A 21,304-nucleotide genomic window follows, 5' to 3' on the forward strand; every position below is an offset into this window, starting at 1 on the left:
CCAGAGCTCCACACAGGATGGGGCTAAGTCTAGGCTTCACATGAGACCACAGCCATGCTTAGCTTCTGCACTAGATCCAGTTCCCTTGAACTGGAGCCTGGAAGAAAGAATCTTATGCAAACCTTTCATAGAGGAAGTGCTCTCAGGTGAGACTTACAGGGAAGTAGGGCATTAAAAATAAAGTTATTCTAACACTTGTCACTTCATGGCAAATAGATGGGGAAACAATGGAAACAGTGGCTGACTTTATTTTTCTGGGCTCCAAAATCACTGCAGATGATGGTGATTGCAGCCATGATATTAAAAGACACTTGCTCCTTGGAAGGAAAGTTATGACCAATCTAGACAGCATATTAAAAAACAGAGACATTACTTTGCCAGCAAAGGTCCATCTACTCAAGGCTATGGTTTTTCTAGTAGTCATGTATGGATGTGAGAGTTGGACTATAAAGAAAGCTGAGTGCTAAAGAATTGATGCTTTTGACCTGTGGTGTTGGAGAAGACTCTTGAGAGTCCCTTGGACTTCAAGGAAATCCAACCAGTCCATCCTAAAGGAGATCAGTCCTGGGTGTTCATTGGAAGACTGATGTTGAAGCTGAAACTCCAACATTTTGGCCACCTGATGCAAAGAGCTGACTCATTGGAAAAGACCCTGATGCTGAGACAGATTGAGGGCAGGAGGAGAAGGGGACAACAGAGGATGAGGTGGTTGGATGGTATCACCAACTCGATGGACATGGGTTTGGGTAGACTCTGGGAGTTGGTGATGAACAGGGAGGCCTGGTGTGCTGCAGTTCATGGCATTGCAAAGAGTCAGACACGACTGAGCGACTGAACTGAACTGAACTGAACACTTGTTAAAACAGTAAGGAAGACTACTCACTACTTCTGTGATGTGTTAAGACTAGGGCAACAGGGGAGAAAAGTCAGTTTCCACTCTGAATACAACAATGTGAGGGGATTCTGGGTGGAAAATTGTGAAGAGTAGACATCAAGGGTAGGAGGTGTTTCTTGCTAAACTGTTTTAGATTCTTACTGAAGTTTAGTTCAGTTCAGTTCAGTTGCTCAGTCATGTCCGACTCTTTGCGACTCCATGAATTGCAGCATGCCAGGCCTCCCTGTCCATCACCAACTCCCTGAGTTCACACAAACTCACATCCATCGAGTCGGTGATACAATCCAGCCATCTCATCCTCTGTCGTCCCCTTCTTCTCCTGCCCCCAATCCCCCAATCAGACTCTTTTCCAAAGAGTCAACTCTTTGCATGAGGTGGCCAAAGTACTGGAGTTTCAGCTTTATCATCATTCCTTCCAAAGAACACCCAGGACTGATCTCCTTTAGAATGGACTGGCTGGATCTGAAGTTAGGATAGGGTAATCAGATACCAAGGGTGGAGGGATTCTTGCTAAACTGACTAGCAGGATTCTTGCTACAAGTAGACTATGCAGGCCAAAGACAAGGCCCCAGGATGAGGCCTAGTTGAGTAGAAGTCTCTTCTGAGCCTCACTGAGTTTGGTCAAGGAGAGAGCCTTTGTCAGAGGGAAGCAGGGAGGAGCAGGGGAAGAATCAGGCAAAACTGTGGATTCAGTTGAAGTTTGGCCTCCACTTGATCATAAAGAGTCCTATGTTGAAGCAAGGAAAATGGACTTTTTCTAATATCCTCATATCAGTTAGTCTTTTGCTATGGACCAAACCCCAGGAGTTGTAATATATGCCAAATCTGGGCAATTCTCCCGAGACCTGCAAGTTACTAGGTTGGTGCAAAAGTAATAGTAGTTTTAGACTCTGAATTTTAAACGTTTATAACTAGGCTCAAGCACATCTTTATAAATATAAAAATAGGAATCATTACAATCAACACATTTTTGCCAATGAGAAATAAGTTTATTCCTGCAACAAACATCTGGGCATTGGGATTCAGTAAACTCATAGAAAGCATTATCTTCATCCTGCTGGTTGTGGAAACATTTTCCCTGCAAAAAGTTGTTGAGATGCTTGAAGAAGTGATAGCCTGTTGGCAAGAGGTCAGGTCAATATGGCAGATGAGGCAGAACTTTGTAGCCCATATCATTCAACTTGTGAAGCCATGCATGGTTGCATGTTGTCATGGAGAAGAATTGGGCCCTTTCTGTTGACTAATGCCAGCTGCAGGCATTGGAGTTTTGGGTGCATCTCTTTGATTTACTGAGCATTCTCAGATGTGATGGTTTTGCCGGGATTCAAAAAGCCATAGTGGATAAGACCAGGCAGCAGACCAGCAAACAGTGACCGTTGTTTTTGGTGCAAGTTTGGCTTTGGGAAGTGCTTTGGAACTTCTTCTCAACCCAACCACTGAGCTGGTGGCCATATAAAATCCACTTTTCGTCACACATTGCAATCTGATTGGGAAATGGATCACTGTTGTGTAGAATAAGAAAAGATGACACTTTAAGACAACAATTTGTGGTCAGCTCATAAGGCACCCACTTACTGAGCTTTTTCACCTTTCCAAATTGCTTCAAATGCCAAATGGCCATAGAATGGTTGACATTGAGTTCTTGGGCAACTTCTCACATAGCTATAAGAGGATCAGCTTTAATGACTATCTCAGTTGGTCTTTGTCAACTTCCAATGGACAGCCACTACATGCCTCATCTTCAAGGCTCTCATCTCCTTTGCAAAACTTCTTGAACCACCACTGCACTGTACACTCATTATCAGTTCCTGGACCAAATGCATTGATGATATTGCGAGTTGTCTCTTCTGCTTTAGGACCCATTTTGAACTCAAATAAGAAAATCGCTTGAATTTGCTTTTTGTCTAACATAATTTCATAGTCTAAAATACATATAAACATCAAATTATAATTCATTAGCAAAAAACATAAAGCAAATGCACATTAAAATGATATATAACACACCACATTTGTTGAAGAATGTATTCCAATATCAAATGGCAAAGTTCAACAACACAAAATCACAATTAATCTTGCACCAGCCTAAGATCACAGTCCACACTCAGGGCAGCCGAGAAAGATCAGCAGCCCAGCTCATTTAAGGCAGGTTGAGCAGAGCACAAGCATCCTCTGCTGTAGCATTTCCCCTTTCCCTACCCTGCCTCCTGAGAGCACTGCCCGCACAGTAAGCCTCATCACAGGCACTGCTTCCAAAAAACCCAACAGGGACACCCCAGAGCACTAAGGTTCAAGAGTTCCCCTTGCTCTGGTGACCACAGGCGGCTGGAGTCCTGAAAGCCTCTCTATTCCAAGCTCTAAGAGAGTGCCTGCAGCAGTTGGCTCCTGCCATTCCCCCCAGAACAGAATCCATGTTCCCTTCTTTTAATAACAGTACCCTGATTTTCGGGATTCCCTCCTGGCTCAGAGGGTAAAGAGTCTGCCTGCAATGTGGAAGACCTGAGTTCGATCCCTGGGTCGGGAAGATCCCCTGGAGAAGAAAATGGCAACTCGCTCCAGTATTCTTGCCTGGAAAATCCCATGGACAGAGGAGCCTGGCGGGATACAGTCCATGGGGTCACAAAGAGTCAGACACGACTGAGCGACTTCACTTTCACTTTTCACTTTCACCCTGATTTTCCTCTGTGGAATCCACTACCCCTTCTCAGTCTATAACATTTGGACATAACATATGTGCATGCATGCACACACATACTCTCTCTCTGTCACACACACATACACACACACACACTTACACACTTAGCCCTGGACAATCAGTCAAAGGATGGGAGTGTGATCCCAGCTGAGCCAGTGAGCCTCAGTCCTGAGATCTTTGCTTGGAGGCACCTGAGGATCATCTGCCTGCAGATGTGAAGATTCTGCCTGAGACTGAGGCAATCACAGAAGCAAATTAAACCAAGTCAGAGAATTTGAAAGACAGCTGACAACATTTGAACCCCAGGTCAATCCCTAGACTCTTTAGTTGTATGAACCAATTCAGCCCTCTCAGCAGATGGGAACTGCTCCAGCCACCTGGAGATGAGTTTCAGTCACACCCAAGTGACCCTCCCCTGACTCATATCACTGATGAGGGTCTGGTGAAAAGCCTCTTTTAGAAAATTGTCTATTTTGAGATGTGTGATAGGGTGTAAGTGGTAAGTACTCCGTATGTACAGTCCTTTCTATGCATTCATTTCCTTATTTGGACTATTTGGTGCTGGAAGTCCTGGCCTCCATGGAAGATTTCTTTTAGAGTGCTCCCTGGGGTTCTCAGGTCTCGCATCCAACCCTCAGTCTCCCAAGACTCTGAGCTCTGGTGCCTTAGGAAAACTTAATTCACAAGCACCATATCCTCTCCCTGCTCCTAACTCCACCTCCGGGAATCAGTCTAGGAAGAACAATGGGGCCCAACCTCAGTGTACACGTCTGCGAGCTGGGCCCATCCTGTGGATCCTCTGTCTACTGGAGCAGCTCTCCTGGTTTTGGTGACTCTTGTTCATCATTTCACTCTCCATGCAGACATCTCACGCCCCAGCCTGGGTACTGGCTGTGTGAGGGGGCTGGAGGGACCCTCTATGTGAAGGCATGTGGGAAGGTGGTGCTGCCCCTAGAGCTGGCCTGGAGCTGCTGAGAGCCGCTGTGTCCAGAAGGCCAGCTTGAGAATGACACCAATCCAAAGGAAGCACAGCTGAGAAGCATCTACGTCATGTGAGAGAGGGGGTGCACCATCATTCGAACATCTCATTTCAGTCATATCTGAAATCTGGAGCTTCTTTGTTGCTAAGCCAATACATTCCCTTTTTCAGTCAGTTTAAGGAGGATCTTGTCACTTTAAACAATAATTATGTGTAGATGAGATAGTAACTAGAGGCAAAGAGCTTTGTGTGGGCACAAGAGGGGACCTAGGTCCTGACTCACTGAACTCAGGGCCGGCTCTTTTTTGCCTTTAGCTTATAACTGATACCTGTAATGTGAAAGATTCCTGAATCTGTATCACCTCCTCCTAAATCCTTTCCTAGCTGCTCTGTGCTGCCCAAATCTCACCTTTTAGGTAAAGGCACCCCCACTTGAGGAGTGCATCCTGAGAGGAAATGTTCCAACCTCAGCTTCGGAGTCTGTCACATGAGTGCAGGTTTTGCAATAGATGTACGAGGTCACCTATCAATTGTTAGCTCTGAGTGAACTAAGCTGGGAGAGCAAATAATCCAGTATGTCATTGGCTTAAAACACATGTATGTTTCAGCCCTACAGAGTTCACTATGAATCCAGGAGACTCTCAGGGCAACTGGCCTCTGTGAAGTGACTCGGTGACCCACGTGGCCCTGATCTGGTGAATCTGCAGTCTCAGTGCACACGCCCTTGTGCCGCAGCAGGGGAAACACGCATACAGCTCTCTTGTGCCCCTCTTCCAAACCTCAGCCCACATGTGCCTATGCCAAGTAGCCAAAGTCATCCCAAGGCCCTGTTCAACTGCAAGGGGGCCTAGAAAGTATGCTTTTAACGTGCCTAGAAAGAGAAGAGACCCCTTGTGGGTAAGCATTAGTGATGTCCACCAAGCATTGTGGGCATAGGAGTGACCACTGAAAGGGTCCGTGAGGATACATGGCTCAAAGTGAGCATGTGACTGACTCCTGCTAAGAACCCCTGCTGCAGGCAGAGGGCAGGGCGGTCCCAGCCTAGATTGTGGGAGAGAAGCCAGGACTCCTCCCTGCCTTGGTTTGGTGTGCTCTCTGGGTTTTAAAATTATTTCCACTGGCTTCTGTATTCACTAGAGACTGCTTCTATGTGTTCAAAACCCAACCGCCCCAGTTTACCCCATGGGGTTTATTTTTCTAGTGTGACAGAAAGTGCAGTGGAGGCCACTCAGGACTGGAATTGTGACTCCAAACCCGGGGACCATCCTCAGCTTGTACTTTCATTCTCATGACCACCTCATTGTCACAGGCACACCTTGGCTGCTCCACCTGTCAAGAAGACAGGAGCAAAGAGAAACATCTAGAAGGAGGAGATGGCACCTATGTCAGGAAAGCAAAACTTTCTCACAAAAAACCAGCGGATCTCTGCTTAGGTCTCGTCAGTACCCATGTCACATGACCGCTCTCACCACAACGGTCTGGGAAATACAGTTTTTAGGTGAGCATATTTCTGCCTTGAAGAAATTGAGATTCTATTATCAAGTAAGAAGGAGAGAATGGGTATTAGGAAGGCAAATTAACAGGTAAATATTAGACAACTTGCCCAAAATTCAAATCTCTATTGGGTTTTTTTTGAAAATTGAGAAGACTTGATAATAGGGGGTCTGTATTTCTCAATATCAAAGTCTGCTGGAGGCAAGTTGGCTCCTCCCCTTAGGAAGTGTACCTCTCAGAATTGTGTGTGCTTGCTTGTGTGTATGTATATCACACCCCCTGCCTCAGCCAGAGCCAGCCTCCTGGGCATGTGATCTGTGCAGTCTCACAGGGCCCCAGGCTTGGTTTACTGCTCTGCTCTCACTGCCTGAATTTTTAAACAAAGAGTCCTGCATTTACATTTTGCACTGGGCTCTACAAATTATGCGCCTAGCCCTGGGCTGCCTTTCCTGCGCATTGTTCCTATGGTTCCTGGTGAACTAGAAATTATACGGAATCAGGAGCCAGAGGGACCTGAATTCAAAATTAGCTCAGAATTGTTGGGCAAGTTACTTAGTACCCTCTAATCTCAGTTTTCTCATCTGTTAAAAGAAATAAAATCACTTTTCTGGTGGGATTGTGGTGAGGATTTAATGTGATCCAGGATTTAAGGGCGTGGCCCACCATTGGGTGTACCCCATGTTCCCACACTGGTCATGGTCATTTTAATGCGATTTCCATTTCTGTTGAGAAGCCCACTCCTACCACACCAGGTGCAAGCAATCACACCTGTCCAAAGACAGAGTCTGACACTCAAAGCTGGGGGAATGACATGCAAAGGATGTCTCAGGCTGCTAGATCTGGAGCTGGTATTCTTAGCCTCCCATCCTCATTTGAGCAAGGAAGCCCCCATGCTCACTGGATGCCAGAGCAGAGAAGGAAGTAAGGCTCAGAAGTGAAGGGGAGTTGGCCTGAGAGGGGCCCATTGGCCTGGTCAGGCTAACAAGAGCTATTGGTGCATCCCTGAGGGCTGGGAGACGCACTGCCTACTGAGTCACCGTGATGAAAGAACAGGATCCAAGTTTGCTCCATGGGAATGGAGAAAAGAGAAGTGGTTGAGTGAGAGCAGAAGCCTTCAGCATTCACCTGAACAAAGCCAACTCATCTGAGCGGCTCAGAGAGGCCAATGTGTAGCAGAAGACAGTTCCAAAGCATCATTAATACAGTGCAAGCAATCACCAGGTGAAATTTCAACCTCTGCCACCACTGCTGACTTCACAGGGGAAAAAGTCACTTGAATCTTTTCTCACCACATTCCCTCCAGGATTAAACAAAAGTTGCAGCCGTTAGTAGTTCTTCATGGATGAGCTTGAATCCCTGCCAGGCCTCTCTTCCTTTGTGGATTAGCACAAAAACCTCTAAGACCCATGGGAAGAAGCACAGGGCTGGACCAGAACTTCAGCTAATATAGCCTGGCACATAGCCTGGCAGACTGGGCTCTGCCAATGAAAATTCAAACAAAATAAATATAACACATGTGATTTTGTTCCTTGACATACAGTGCAAGACATAGAAGCACTGCGTGTCTATTCTATACTAAATACACGAATCTGGCTCGTTCACTGCCCTCCTACCCACTCTTTCACCAGCTGTTGTTAGTGGGCGATAGCACCTCCCTGGTGCTTTGGGGGAGGCTCTCCCTGCCCTCAGGGTCTGCAGGAACCTGGGGTGCCTACAAAGTGAAAATGTTAGTCACTCAGTCACGTCTGACTCTTTGCAACCTCATGGACTGTAGCCCACCAGGCTCCTCTGTCCATGGAATTCTCCAGGCAAGAATACTGGAGTGAGTAGCCATTTCCTTCTCCAGGGGATCTTCCCAACCCAGGGATCAACCCCTGCCTCCTGCATTGCAGATGGATTCTTTGCCACCTGAGCCACCAGGGATTCCTATACAGTCCACACCCTCAAATATCCTCAGCGTCTCGAGGTGGTCAGTTCCCAGGCTCCCTGCCTTCCCACATCCCATGAGATTGACTACAAGGCTGTAGTCCAGTCTTTCCACACCAAGCCTAGTTCAGATCATTAGACCTTTCTGATTCAGAATACTGGATATCTGAAAAACTTCTCTAGGGATGCCACAGAGCTGTCCCCTCTCCACATACTGAGAGGGTAACAGGCAGGAAGGCTAAGGGTCTCCAAATGGAGGAAATAGGCTCCAAGTGTCAGACATTTTTTCTCTCTCTCTTAAGGGGCAGGAGGAAACAAACTACAAGTGTCAGATTTTTTCCCTTCTCTATACAAAATTAAAAGGTGTCTTTTAAAATTCTGTGTTACCATGACAACACCTGGTTCCACCTGAACTGAACTTTTCTCAAGCCATGAGCTAACCAATGCATTTTTCTTATGGAAATGTTTTTCTTAAGCTATGTTAATGAACTATGTATTTACCCTGGAATCTGTCTTTCTTCAAGTTCCACCTAAAACTCAGAACTGAGAATGGCTCAATAAACCAGTATGTTTTACTCATACGATTGTTCTCCTAATCTATGTTAATGAGGCTACCTATTTGCTTGGAAACCTGCCTTTCTTCAAGATACATGTCAATCATTTTATGTGCCTGTGTTATCTTAGACTGCATGTTGCGGGTGAGGGGCCTGGTGCCACTCTCTGAGTTTTGAGACATTTCAGTCCAGTTCAGTAGCTCAGTCATGTTCAATTCGTTGTATCCCCATGGACAGCAGCATGCCAGGCTTCCCTGTCCATCACCAGCTCCCAGAGCTTATGCAAACTCATGTCCGATGAGTTGGTGATGCCATTCAACCATCTCATCCTCTGTCATCATCTTTTCCTCCTGCCTTGAATATTTCCCAGCATCAGGATCTTTTCCAATGAGTCAGTCCTTCCCATCAGGTGGCCAAAGTATTGGAATTTCAGCTTCAGCATCAGTCCTTCCAATAAATATTCAGGACTGATTTTTCTTTAGGATTGACTGGTTTGATTTCCTTGCAATCCAAGGGACTCTTCAGAATCTTCTCCAACACCACAGTTCAAAAGCATCAATTCTTCAGCACTCAGCTTTCTTTATAGTCCAACTCTCTCATCCAAATGTCTCACACTGAGACATTTCCTTTCTCTAATTAGCAGCTTGCTAGTAGGTATATCAGTTCAGTTCAGTTCAGTTTCTCAGTCATGTTCGAATCTTTGCAACCCCATGAATCCCAGCACGCCATGCCTCCCTGTCCATCACCAACTCCCGGAGTTCACTCAAACTCACATCCATCAAGTCGGTGATGCCATCCAGCCATCTCATCCTCTGTCGTCCCCTTCTCCTCCTGCCCCCAATCCCTCCCAGCATCAGAGTCTTTTCCAATGAGTCGACTCTTCGCATGAGGTGGCCAAAGTATTGGAGTTTCAGCTTTAGCATCACTCCTTCCAATGAACACCCATGACTGATCTACTTCAGGATGGACTGGTTGGATGTCCTTGCAGTCCAAGGGACTCTCAAGAGTCTTCTCCAACACCACAGTTCAAAAGCATCAATTCTTCGGCACTCAGCCTTCTTCACAGTCCAACTCTCACATCCATACATGACCACTGGAAAAACCATAGCCTTGACTAGACAGACCTTTGTTGGCAAAGTAATGTCTCTGCTTTTGAATATGCTACCTAGGTTGCTCATAACTTTCCTTCCAAGGAGTAAGCGTCTTTTAATTTCATGGCTGCAATCACCATCTGCAGTGATTTTGGAGCCCCTTGAAATAAAGTCTGACACTGTTTCCACTGTTTCCCCATCTATTTGCCACGAAGTGATAGGGCCAGATGCCATGATCTTAGTTTCCTGAATGTTGAGCTTTAAGACAACCTTTTCACTCTCCTCTTTCACTTTCATCAAGAGGCTTTTTAGTTCCTCTTCATTTTCTGCCATAAGGGTGGTGTAATATGCGTATCTGAGGTTATTGATATTTCTCCCAGCAATCTTGATTCCAGCTTGTGTTTCTTCCAGTCCAGTGTTTCTCATGATGTACTCTGCATAGAAGTTAAATAAGCAGGGTGACAATATACAGCCTTGTGAACTCCTTTTACTATTTGGAACCAGTCTGTTGTTCCATGTCCAGTTCTAACTGTCACTTCCTGACCTGCATATAGGTTTCTCAAGAGGCAGGTCAGGTGGTCTGGTATTCCCATCTCTTTCAGAATTTTCCAGTTTATTGTGATCCACACAGTCAAAGGTTTTGGCATAGTCAATAAAGCAGAAATAGATGTTTATCTGGAACTCTCTTGCTTTTTCCATGATCCAGCGGATGTTCACAATTTGATCTCTCATTCTTCTGCCTTTTCTAAATCCAGCTTGAACATCTGGAAGTTCACGGTTCACGTATTGCTGAAGCCTGGCTTGGAGAATTTTGAGTATCACTTTACTAGTGCGTGTGAGATGAGTGCAATTGTGTGGTAGTTTGAGCATTCTTTGGCATTGCCTTTCTTTGGCATTGGAATGAAAACTGACTTTTTCCAGTCCTGTGGCCACTGCTGAGTTTTCCAAATTTGCTGGCATATTGAGTGCAGCACTTTCACAGCATCATCTTTCAGGATTTGAAATAGCTCAACTGGAATTCCATCACCTCCACTAGCTTTGTTCGTAGAGATGCTTCCTAAGGCCTACTTGACTTCACATTCTAGGATGCCTGGTTCTAGATGAGTGATCACACCATTGTGATTATCTTGGCCGTGAAGATCTTTTTTGTACAGTTCTTCTGTGTATTCTTGCCACCTCTTCTTAATATCTTCTGCTTCTGTTAGGTCCATACCATTTCGTCCTTTATCAAGCCCATCTTTGCATGAAATGTTCCCTTGGTATCTCTAATTTTCTTGAAGAGATCTCTAGTCTTTCCCATTCTGTTGTTTTCCTCTATTTCTTTGCACTGATCTCTGAGGAAGGCTTTCTTATCTCTCCTTGCTCTTCTTTGGAACTTTGTATTCAGATGCATATATCTTTCCTTTTCTCCTTTATTTTTCAGTTCTCTTCTTTTCACAGCTATTTGTAAGGCCTCCCCAGACAGCCATTTTGTTTTTTTGCATTTCTTTTCACTGGGGATGGTCTTGATCCCTGTCTCCTGTACAATGTCATGAACCTCAGTCCATAGTTCATCAGGCACTCTATCTATCAGATATAGGCCCTTAAATCTATTTCTCACTTCCACTGTATAATCATAAGGGATTTGATTTAGGTCATAGTTGAATGGTCTAGTGGTTTTCCCTACTTTCTTCAATTTAAGTCTGAATTTGGCAATAAGGAGTTCATATATATAACTTCCTGCTAAAGATTAGCAGGGGGGCATTCTTTCTGCCCCTTTCTGATGTCTATGTCAGAAGCTTTCTCTATCTCTTTAATGCTTTAATAAAATTTCATTACACAAAACCTCTGAGTGATCAGGCCTCATCACTGGCCCCAGATTGAATTCCTTTCCTCCAGAGGCCAAGAATCCCAGCGTCTTTCATGGTCAGCAACAACCTTTCAATCCCAGGGTTTGTGCAAGGTGGCACATATCTCCATCTACTATCTCAAACCCCTAAACCCTCTTACCCTTCCCTAACTTCAGGGAAGCTCACTGCCACCCACTTCAATTAGACCATGACTTCCCTTTAAGCTTCCCTCAATGGGGGAGTGAGTACTGGCAGGGAGAGGGCACAGGGGACTTTTCAGGTACTGAAAAATGTTATACATTCATCTAAGAGTTGTCTCAAGTAGTACAAATGTGAGGTCCAAGCAGCTGCACATTCAGCGTGAGTGCACTAACCAAGCAAAGCGTTTGTGGTCCACAGGGCAGAAAGCCAAACTCGGACATCAGGAGTTCGCAGCAAAGAAAGGATTTACTGCAGGGCACCGAGCAGGGAAGTGGGAGACAAGCCTCAGATCCACTCCAACTTGATTTTTGAGTTTGAGTTGTTGTTGTTGTTGTTTTTTAAAGAAGAACAAAGAGGCTGGGATTAATCATTATTTTTTTGATATTTCTTAATTGTTGTTTCTGGAGCCTGGATGCTTCTGGTTTATGATTCTGCGGCCCAGTGGTCCAGAGCTCAGGGGTCTGTTAGCTCATCTTACCCTGGAGAAACAACCTGAGTTTGTACATTAATGATAATAATGATAATAGCAATTTGAACGTTTGCAATGTTATCGACCACAACAATTTTAGTCACATGATTCTAGCTGATTATTGTTTAGTTAGCAAAGAATTGAGGTCAGAGGGGATAAAAAAGGGAATAAAGTTCTGGGTATAGAGATTAATCATAAACTTGGTAAGGGAACTCAGTTTTGGGTGTGACTCCATTTCGCACATGTTACTGTGTGTGTTGTAAAGAAAAAAATATTGCCTGTCCCTTCCAGCTCTTCAAAGATCAAGCCATTAGCCACTGCAGTCACCCGCCAACAGTGCACCCTTAGAGGAATTCAGGATGGAGAGAAGTCGGAAGCATCCTGTACTTTGGATATACTGACGTAAGAGAGTTAAGATGCATATCCAAAGAAACATTTCAATGATTCAGAATCTTGCATATTCCCATAAACAGAAAGCACTAAAATCATTAACTTGAGATGTCTGTGTTTAGTAGTAATCATTTTCTGCTTGAATACATGTTTTTTCCAGCAAATATATATATATATATATATAGTTTCTTCATCCCCTGGAGAAGGGAATGGCTTACCCACTCCAGTATTCCATGGACAGAGGAAAACCTCCTGGCTCCTCCTTTACCTCTTGGGAGCAATTCCTCAGAACTAACTGAAAGGCTCTCTCCTGGGCTATAGTTCTCAGTAAGGTCCCCAAACAAAATTTAATACAAAACTTTTATGTTGTGTTTTTATTTCAGCCACCAGTGTTACAGTTCAGTTTTTAAAATGTGCTTCACCAATCTATTAGCTTAGACTGAAGGTGGCAAACAGTCAATATGTGGCCATACAAAGCGGCAACTCATAAGTTCACCCTAATATTTTCACCTGGCTCAGCGTATAGTGTGTGCTTTTAAGAAAAATTTGCTTTCAACCTTTGAAATGGAAGATTTTACATAAAATTCAAGGTTTCTGGCTCTAGTCAGAAGCCTATATGTGTGTGCTTAGTCACTCAGTCATGTCCGACTCTTTGGGACCCCATGGACTGTAGCCCACTAGGCACCTCTGTCCATGGGGATTCTCCTGGCAAGAATACTGGAGTGGGTTGCCATGCTGTCCTCCAGGGGATCTTCCCAACCCAGGGATCAAACCCAGGTCTCCCACCTTGCAAGAAGATTCTTTACCATCTGAGCCACCAGGGAAGCCCTAATCAGAAGCCAAGGAGCACTTAATCTTCAGCTGTAAACAAAAATCTCCAACATGCTCCTGGAGAGAGTTGGGGCTGGTTTCCAGAAGTGCCTGGGGTGGGAATAGGGGAACGCTGTTGTGAAGTAGGGACTCCTCTCATTTCTTCGTGAAATAAATCCCTGTAGCAGAAAGCACGGAGAAGGCAATGGCACCCCACTCCAGTACTCCTGCCTGGAAAATCCCATGGATGGAGGAGCCTGGAAGGCTGCAGTCCATGGGGTCGCTGAAGGTCGGACACAACTGAGCGACTTCACTTTCACTTTTCACTTTCATGCACTGGAGAAGGAAATGGCAACCCACTCCAGTGTTTTTGCCTGGAGAATCCCAGGGACGGGGAGCCTAGTGGGCTGCCGTCTATGGGGTCACACAGAGTCGGACATGACTGAAGCGACTTAGCAGCAGCAGCAGAAAGCAAGATGATTTTTTCTATCAGGTTCTCCTGCTATATCAAATAAAACAAAATTTACAAAAGTAAAAAATACATTTGCATACATATCTATCTAGCTGTCTATTTAAACATACATATGTTTTTTTCCCCTTTCTTTCACTTAAATCTTCACTTACTAGTTTCCGTTCAGCATTTTTTCTTTCATGAGTCTCTATTCATTTTTTCCAGCAATTTACAAATGCCCCCCTACTCTTTAAAACAATTGAAATCACAGTTAGAAACCCTGATAATTTCACAAAAGCAGAAGTTATTAAATGCAAATGTTGGCAAAAGTTTTTAATACTTCAGAAGGTCATGAAAAATGCCAAAGTAAGCTCATTTCTGCTGCAGATTTAATTCTTTCTCTTCTTAAAATCTAGAAATCCCCTGTCTTCCCAAGAAGACCCAAACAAGCCTTAAATGGAGGTCACGTGAGGCCACATCAGACTGATCCCCCTTCCCCAAACCTCAGGATGGCAGAAAAGTGGGCAGCTCTGAGAAAGCAGGAGATGGAAAACCCCCTAATAGTCCTCATAGTACTCTAAGCTCAGTACTGAAATGATAGAAAAACAGTAAATCCCACAGCTTACAGTCTCCACTACTGATAATTATGAAAACAAAACTACTTTATACAGTTGTTCTGCTTTGTGCTTTTCAAATTTTTTTTCCTTATTAGGAACTCATTGAAACCTGAAGAGATTGGAAAGCTGCCCTTGAAATTTGAATGCTGAGGGGACATGAAGAGCTCAAGGTTATTCTGAAATCTGTTTTGCAGTCAGAATGAGGACAAGAACCAGGTTCTCCAGACATCAGTGCAACCCCACTTTCTAGATCCTGGACACATCCCAGTACTGCTGGAGCCAATACTTCATCTTACTGCCAGCTGAATAAGAAAATGAGACAGTGTCTCTGCCCTGGTCTTTGACTTGTTTGCTCACCCAAATCAGGCCTTAGGGACAGCATGTCTCAACCATCTCAACCACAATTAGATTTGGTTCTTCTAATTCTGGACACTTTGCTTATAATGTCAATTAGGAATCTGTCATTCAGATGGTGAAACTCAGATGGTGAAACTAATTAGGCTTCAATGTGATGATTGTTCACAGAGATGAGAGACTCAGATGAGATTAAGGAAGCTAAAAAGTGATTGTCACCTCCTTGGTGGAGGCAGCCAGGACCTGGTAACCCAAGAAAAACATTATTCAGCCATAGGCCAGAGGGACATGGGGAGGAAAGACTGCTATTGTGGGACTGGGAACAGGGCTAGCCACTGCGAGAGACAGGGTGCAGAGCAAGAGGAAACAGAAAATAAACAGTCCAATCTCCCTTCCTTCTCACACTCCAATACCCTGTCAGTGGCTCCCATTGGCCATTGCAGGTCACAGGACTCAGCTTCCTGGGGTCACAAAAGGAGAGTGAAGAATCAGTGTATGTCGGCAAAGTGATGAGGACAGGAAATAAGCAGCATTCCTTATTCTCAGAGCTTCAGTTTCCTCATCTGTAAAACTGGATAATATCTACCTCATGGTGCTGTTCTGAGGATAAAAAATAATATGGTGGGTTGGCCAAAACATTCATTTTTTTCCTTTCTGTAAGATGGCTAAATATTTTTAGATCATATTTTAACAACTGTCATATCATATCATTTTTTAAAAAACATCAAAATTAGTAATTTCTGTGTAGCCACTTTAATATTGAAGATGGAAGAAAAAAAGCAACATTTTGGCATATTGTGATTTATTACTTCACGAAAGGTAAAAACTGAAACACACAAAAAAGATTCATGTAGCATAAGAGAAGGTGTCGTAAGTGATCGAATGTGTCAAAAGTGATTTGAATTAGTGAACAGAAAGTGCATAATCTTCTGAATGGTTGTTGCTGAGCCATGAAAGATGCTGGGATTCTTGGCCTCCAGAGGAGAGAAATTCAATCCCGGGCCAGTGACGAAGCTTGACTGCTCAGAGCATTTGTGTGATAAAGTTCTATTAAAGTACAAAAGAGATAGAGAAAGCTCCTGACATAGACATCAGAAGGAGGCAGAAAGAGTGCCCCCCTGCTAGTCTTTAGCCAGATGTTTTGCCTGTTCAGTTCAGTCGCTCAGTCGTGTCTGACTCTTTGAGACCCCATGAATTGCAGCACACCAGGCCTCCCTATCCATGCCTGTTAGAAAGCTATTAATCAGATAAGAGAGACACCTCAAGGCTGAGGGATCTTCACCAGGCCCCTCTTCCACAATATGCATTTTTGAGACAGGATGGCATGAGGTGTGTCATCCCCCAGCCATAAAACAATTGATATGAATACTGGTTTATTGAGCTATTATCAGCCCAAGGTTTGAGAAAAGGAAAAAATTAGTCTTAGAATCATTTTTAAGAAAGTCAAATTCTAAAACAAATACATAGTTTCATTAACATAGCTTAAGGAAAACATTTCCATAAGAAAAATGCATTGGTTAGCTCAAGGTTTGAGAAAAGTCAAGTTCAGGTGAAACCAGGTGTCATCATGGCAACACAGAATTTCAAAAGAAGCCTCCTTTTAATTTTGTATAGAGAAGTGAAAAAAAAAAAAAAAACTGACACTTGTAGTTTGTTTCCTCCTGCCCCTTAAGGGAGAGAGAAAAAATGTCTGACACTTGTAGCCTATTTCCTCCTTTTGGAGACCCCTAGCCTTCCTGCCTGTTACCCTCTCACTTCCATCAGGTTAACACAAGACTGCATATTTCTTTGATGATCAGGCAAAAACTGAAACAGTTGGAGTGGGAAGTTCTGATTCATCTGCCATATTCACCAGACAATTGCACCTCCAAATGTACATTTGTTTCAGTCTTTACAAAAGCCTCTTCATGGAAAAAAATTTTCAATTCACTGGAAGATTGTAAGATACACCTGAAACAGTTTTTTGCTCAGAGATAAAAATTTGGGAAAGATGGAATTGTGAAGTTGCCTGAAAAATGGCAAAAGGCAGTGGAACAAAACTGTGCTTTGCCCAATAAAACACTTGGTGAAAATGAAAAATATGTCTTTTATTTCTACTTGAAAACCAAAGGAACCTTTTGGCCAACCCAATATAAGTGAGGTTCACAACACATAATAGTTATTCAAAAATGCAAACGTCCACCTCAAAATCATAATCTATACTTCTCTTAAACACATTGTTTTGCTCCAAAAATTACATATTTCCCTGGTTGGAAATGTCTACAGAGGTTATCCCATCATCCCAGGCCCTATTCCTCTACAAAAAGATGGTATTCCTTCTGGAATATGGGCTTCTATGGTGGCTCAGACAGTAAAGAATCCACCTGCAATGCAGGATACCCTGGGTTGGGAAGATCCCCTGGAGGAGGGCATGGCAACCCACTCCAATATTCTTGCCTGGAGAATCCCCATGGATAGAGGAGCCTGGTGCGCTACAGTCCATGGAGTCGCTAAGAGTCAGACACGACTAAGCGACTAAAGCACACACACACATTCTGGAATACATCATTCTTAAAAGTGCCCTCTGTACTTTAATTACTTTCTATGATGACAGATTCACCACATATTCCTGCCTCTTCTAATGTCAAGCCATTGAAAACTCAGAAAAATATTTATTTGTTGTTGACACAAAGAATCTTCCTGTACGTATTCCTCAAGAGTTGTGCATTTTGGATGGACAGATACACACTGCTATTAAAACTAATAACCAACAAGAATCCACTGTATAGTACATGGAACTCTGCTGAATGTTATGTGGCAACGCAGACTGGAGGAGAGTTTGGGAAAGAACGGATACATGCGTATGTATGACTGAGTCCCTTTGCTGTTCACCTGAAACTATCACAACATTGTTAATTGGCTACACCATAACACAAAATACTGGAGAAGGAAATGGCAACCCACTCTAGTACTCTTGCCTGGAGAATCCCATGGAGAGGGGAGTCTGGCGATCTGCGGTCTATGGGGTGGCAGACAGTTGGACATGACTGAGTGACTAACACAACACTAATACAAAATAAAAAGTTAAAAAAATAAGAGGGTGTATATGTATATCTGATTTTGCTGTACAGTCAGTTCAGTCGCTCAGTTGTGTTCAACTCTTTGTGTCCCCATGGACTGCAGCATGCCAGGCTTTAAAGAATCAACTAGTGAATATCTAGAACCATAAGAATGAATTTCAGATGTTTTGCATTTTCCCAAATAAATTTTATATATCTATCATTTTAATTCTATAAGCTGCTATACTTAAGAAGTCGGTTACATTTACCCAGATGAAAGATTGGTAAAATTCCAATTCTTAGGATTAAAGTCTTATAAATAAAGTCTTTTAAAGTAGTTTTTAAAAGTATATTTTGGTTTGCAATTTCTGGTCTGGCATGAAAAGAAGTTGGAAAGCATCACTCCATCCCAACAAGTAAAACTGAACAAGCTGAAAGGTCAACAGTTCTTCTTAGGTCCATTGGAAAAGTGAGGGCAAAATGCTGCTGCCCAAATTAGAGAAACAGATGGGGAAATACAGATCATCCCAACTGATTGGAGCAGACATCCATGAGCAGACATTTCCAAGAGAAGCATTTCAGGATAGGAAAAGCTGAACTATGGTAGACCAATTGCAGGAGGCTCAGTGTGGACAAGCCTGAAAGTTAAAAACTTCAGAGAGGCCCAGTCATAAGGAGGTCTCCACACTTTTCTAAGTTTTATCTCCGGGAGCTAGACCGGGGTCTCACAATGCTTCTGTGAGAAATATTCCAGTGCTTCTGACAAGGAGAGAGGAAAAGGAAACATTTTGAAATATACCAAAACATTAGGTTGTCCTTAGCAAGGTCTGACCTCAAGAGAAACTAGTTTACCAGAGCCTAAATTACTGAGTTTTTTTCAGAGACAAACCAATAAGGGGAAAGAGAAGTACCAGTTCCAGCAGCCTTCCACATGGAGGAAAGAATATACCAACGCTTAGCCTGCTCTGACCTTTCATGGAGAAGAGAAATACCCAACTCCAGCCCACTGTGGCGTTCATGTCTTACTTATAAGGGGGATACTGAGAAGTACATTCAAAGTTCACAGTCCAGAGGCACACACTCACTAAAATACTGAGGTGTAATCATAGGACCAGGACGCTTTCCCTCTCCCACGTCTTAACACTAATTAGTAAAAGCTTGATTACAGCATGTCTGGCTATCAAGGAAAACTTACAAGGCATACTAAAAGGCAAAAAGCATAATTGGAAGACACAGAGCAAACACCAAAACCATACTGAGACGTGGCAGAAATGTTGGGATTATCAAACTAGGAATCTAAAATAATTATGTTTAACATGCTAAGTGCTCTAATGGATGAAGTAGATACCAGGCAAGAACAGATAAACAACGTAAGCAGAGTTATGAAATTTTAGGAAAAAATAATAAAAGACATAGTAGAGATTAAAACAGTGTAACAGAAATGAAGAATTTCCTTAATGCACACATTAGTAACCTGGACATGGCTGAGGGAAAATTTTCAGGGGGTGAGGATATAGCAATAAGAACTTCCAAAATGGAAAAATAAAGCAAATAAAAGACTAGAAACACACAGAGAGCAGAATATACAATGCAAGAAACTCTAGAAAACTGCAGAAAGTGTAGCATGTGTCATTGGAATACCAGAAGGGGAAGGAAAAGAAAAATGAGTTTCTTCATTTTTCAAATTAAGAAATATTTGAAGCCATAATGACTGAGAATTTCTCCAAATTAGTTGTCAGTCATTAAGTCATGTCTGATTCTATGTGAACCCACTGACTACAGCATGCCACATTCCCCTGTTCTTCACAATTTCCAGGGGTTTGCTCAAATTCATGTCCATTGAGTTGGTAATGCCAGCTAACCATCTCGTCCTCTGCTTGACCCTTCTCCTTTTGCCTTCAATCTTTCCTAGCATCAAGGTCTTTCTCAATGAGTTGGCTATTTGCAATAGGTGGCCAAAGTATAGAAGCTTCAGCTTCAGCATCAGTTAGTTCTTCCAAAGTAGTATTAGATACCATACCACAGACCCGGGAAGCTCTAACAGTGCACACAAGATAAATGCCAAAACAAACAACAGCAAATAACATCTACCACATATTATTTTTAAACTGTAGAAAGTTCTAGAAAAATTATGAATGAAACCAGAGGGGAAAATATTTTATCTATAGAGGAGAAAAGATAAAGACTGCATCTGACTTCTCTTCAGAAACAATGCAAGTAAGAGGAGAGCCAAGTATTTAAAGTGTTGAGAGAAAATAGCCCATAAACTAGAATTTTGTACCCTATGAAATCTTCCAAAAGTGAAGAAGAACTTTCTCAAACAAACAAAAACTAAGTGAGTTTGTTGACAGTAGACCTGCCTTGTAGGAAATGTCAGTTCAGCTCAGTAGCTCAGTTATATCCAACTCTTTGCGAACCCAAGGACTGCAGAACACCAGGCTTCACTGGCCATCACCAACACCTAGAGCTTACCCAAATTCACACATAAGTCAGTGATCCCATCCGACCATCTCATCCTCTGTCATCTACTTTTCCTCTTGCCTTCAATCTTTCCCAGCATCAGGGTCTTTTCCAATGAGTCAGTTCTTCACATCAGGTGGCCAATTACTGGAGCTTCAGCTTCAGCATCAGTCCTTTCAATGAATATTCAGGACTGATCATCTTTAGGGTTGATTGGTTTGAACTCCTTGCTGTCCAAGGAACTCTCAAGAGTCTTCTCCAATACCAAAGTTCAAAAGCATCAGTTCTTTGGCATTCAGCTTTTTTTGTGGTCCAACCCTCATATCCATACATGACTACCAGGAAAACCATAGCTTTGACTATACAGACCTCTGTTGGTAAAGTAATGTCTCTGCTTTTTAATACACTGTCTAGGTTTGTCATAGCTTTTCTTCCTAGGAGCAAGCATCTTTTAATTCATGGCTGCAGTCACCATCTGGAGTGATTTTGGAATGCAAGAAAATAAAGTTTATCACTGTTTCCATTGTTTCTCCATATATTTGCCATGAAGTGAAGGGTTCAGATGTCACAGTCTTAGTTTTCTGAATGTTGAGTTTTAAGTCAGCTTTTTCACTCTCCCTTTCACTTTCATCAAGAGGCTCTTCAGTTCCTCTGCCATAAGGGTGGTGTCATCTGCATATCTGAAGTTATTGATATTCCTCTCTGCAATCTTGATCCAGCTTGTGCTTCACCTGGCCCGGCATTTCCCATGATGTACTCTACATATAACTAAAATAGGCAGGATGACAATATAAAGTCTTGATGTTATCCATTTCCAGTTTGGAACCAGTCCATTGCTCCATGTCCAGTTCTAACTGTTGCTTCTTGACCTGCATATAGTTTTCTCAGGAGGCAGGTAAGGTGGTCTGATATTCCCATCTCTTTAAGAATCTTCCACTGTGATCCACAGAGTAAACGGCTTTAGCATAGTCAATAAAGCAGAACTAGATGTTTTTTTTTTTTTCCTGGAATTCTCTTGCTTTTCATGTGATCCAACAGATGGTGGCAATTAGAT

General features: G+C 43.1%; 1 long non-coding RNA gene across 1 annotated transcript; it reads left to right on the top strand.

Moving 5' to 3' along the window:
* Positions 1-5,556: 5,556 nt before the first annotated feature.
* LOC133229923 (uncharacterized) lies at positions 5,557-14,896 on the top strand. The gene is made up of 3 exons (XR_009730671.1): positions 5,557-6,064; positions 12,422-12,532; positions 14,494-14,896. It is a non-coding gene; the product is annotated as an uncharacterized LOC133229923 (long non-coding RNA).
* Positions 14,897-21,304: the final 6,408 nt, after the last annotated feature.

Source organism: Bos javanicus, chromosome 18 (assembly GCF_032452875.1).
Source record: "Bos javanicus breed banteng chromosome 18, ARS-OSU_banteng_1.0, whole genome shotgun sequence".
NCBI classification, from domain to species: Eukaryota; Metazoa; Chordata; class Mammalia; order Artiodactyla; family Bovidae; genus Bos; species Bos javanicus.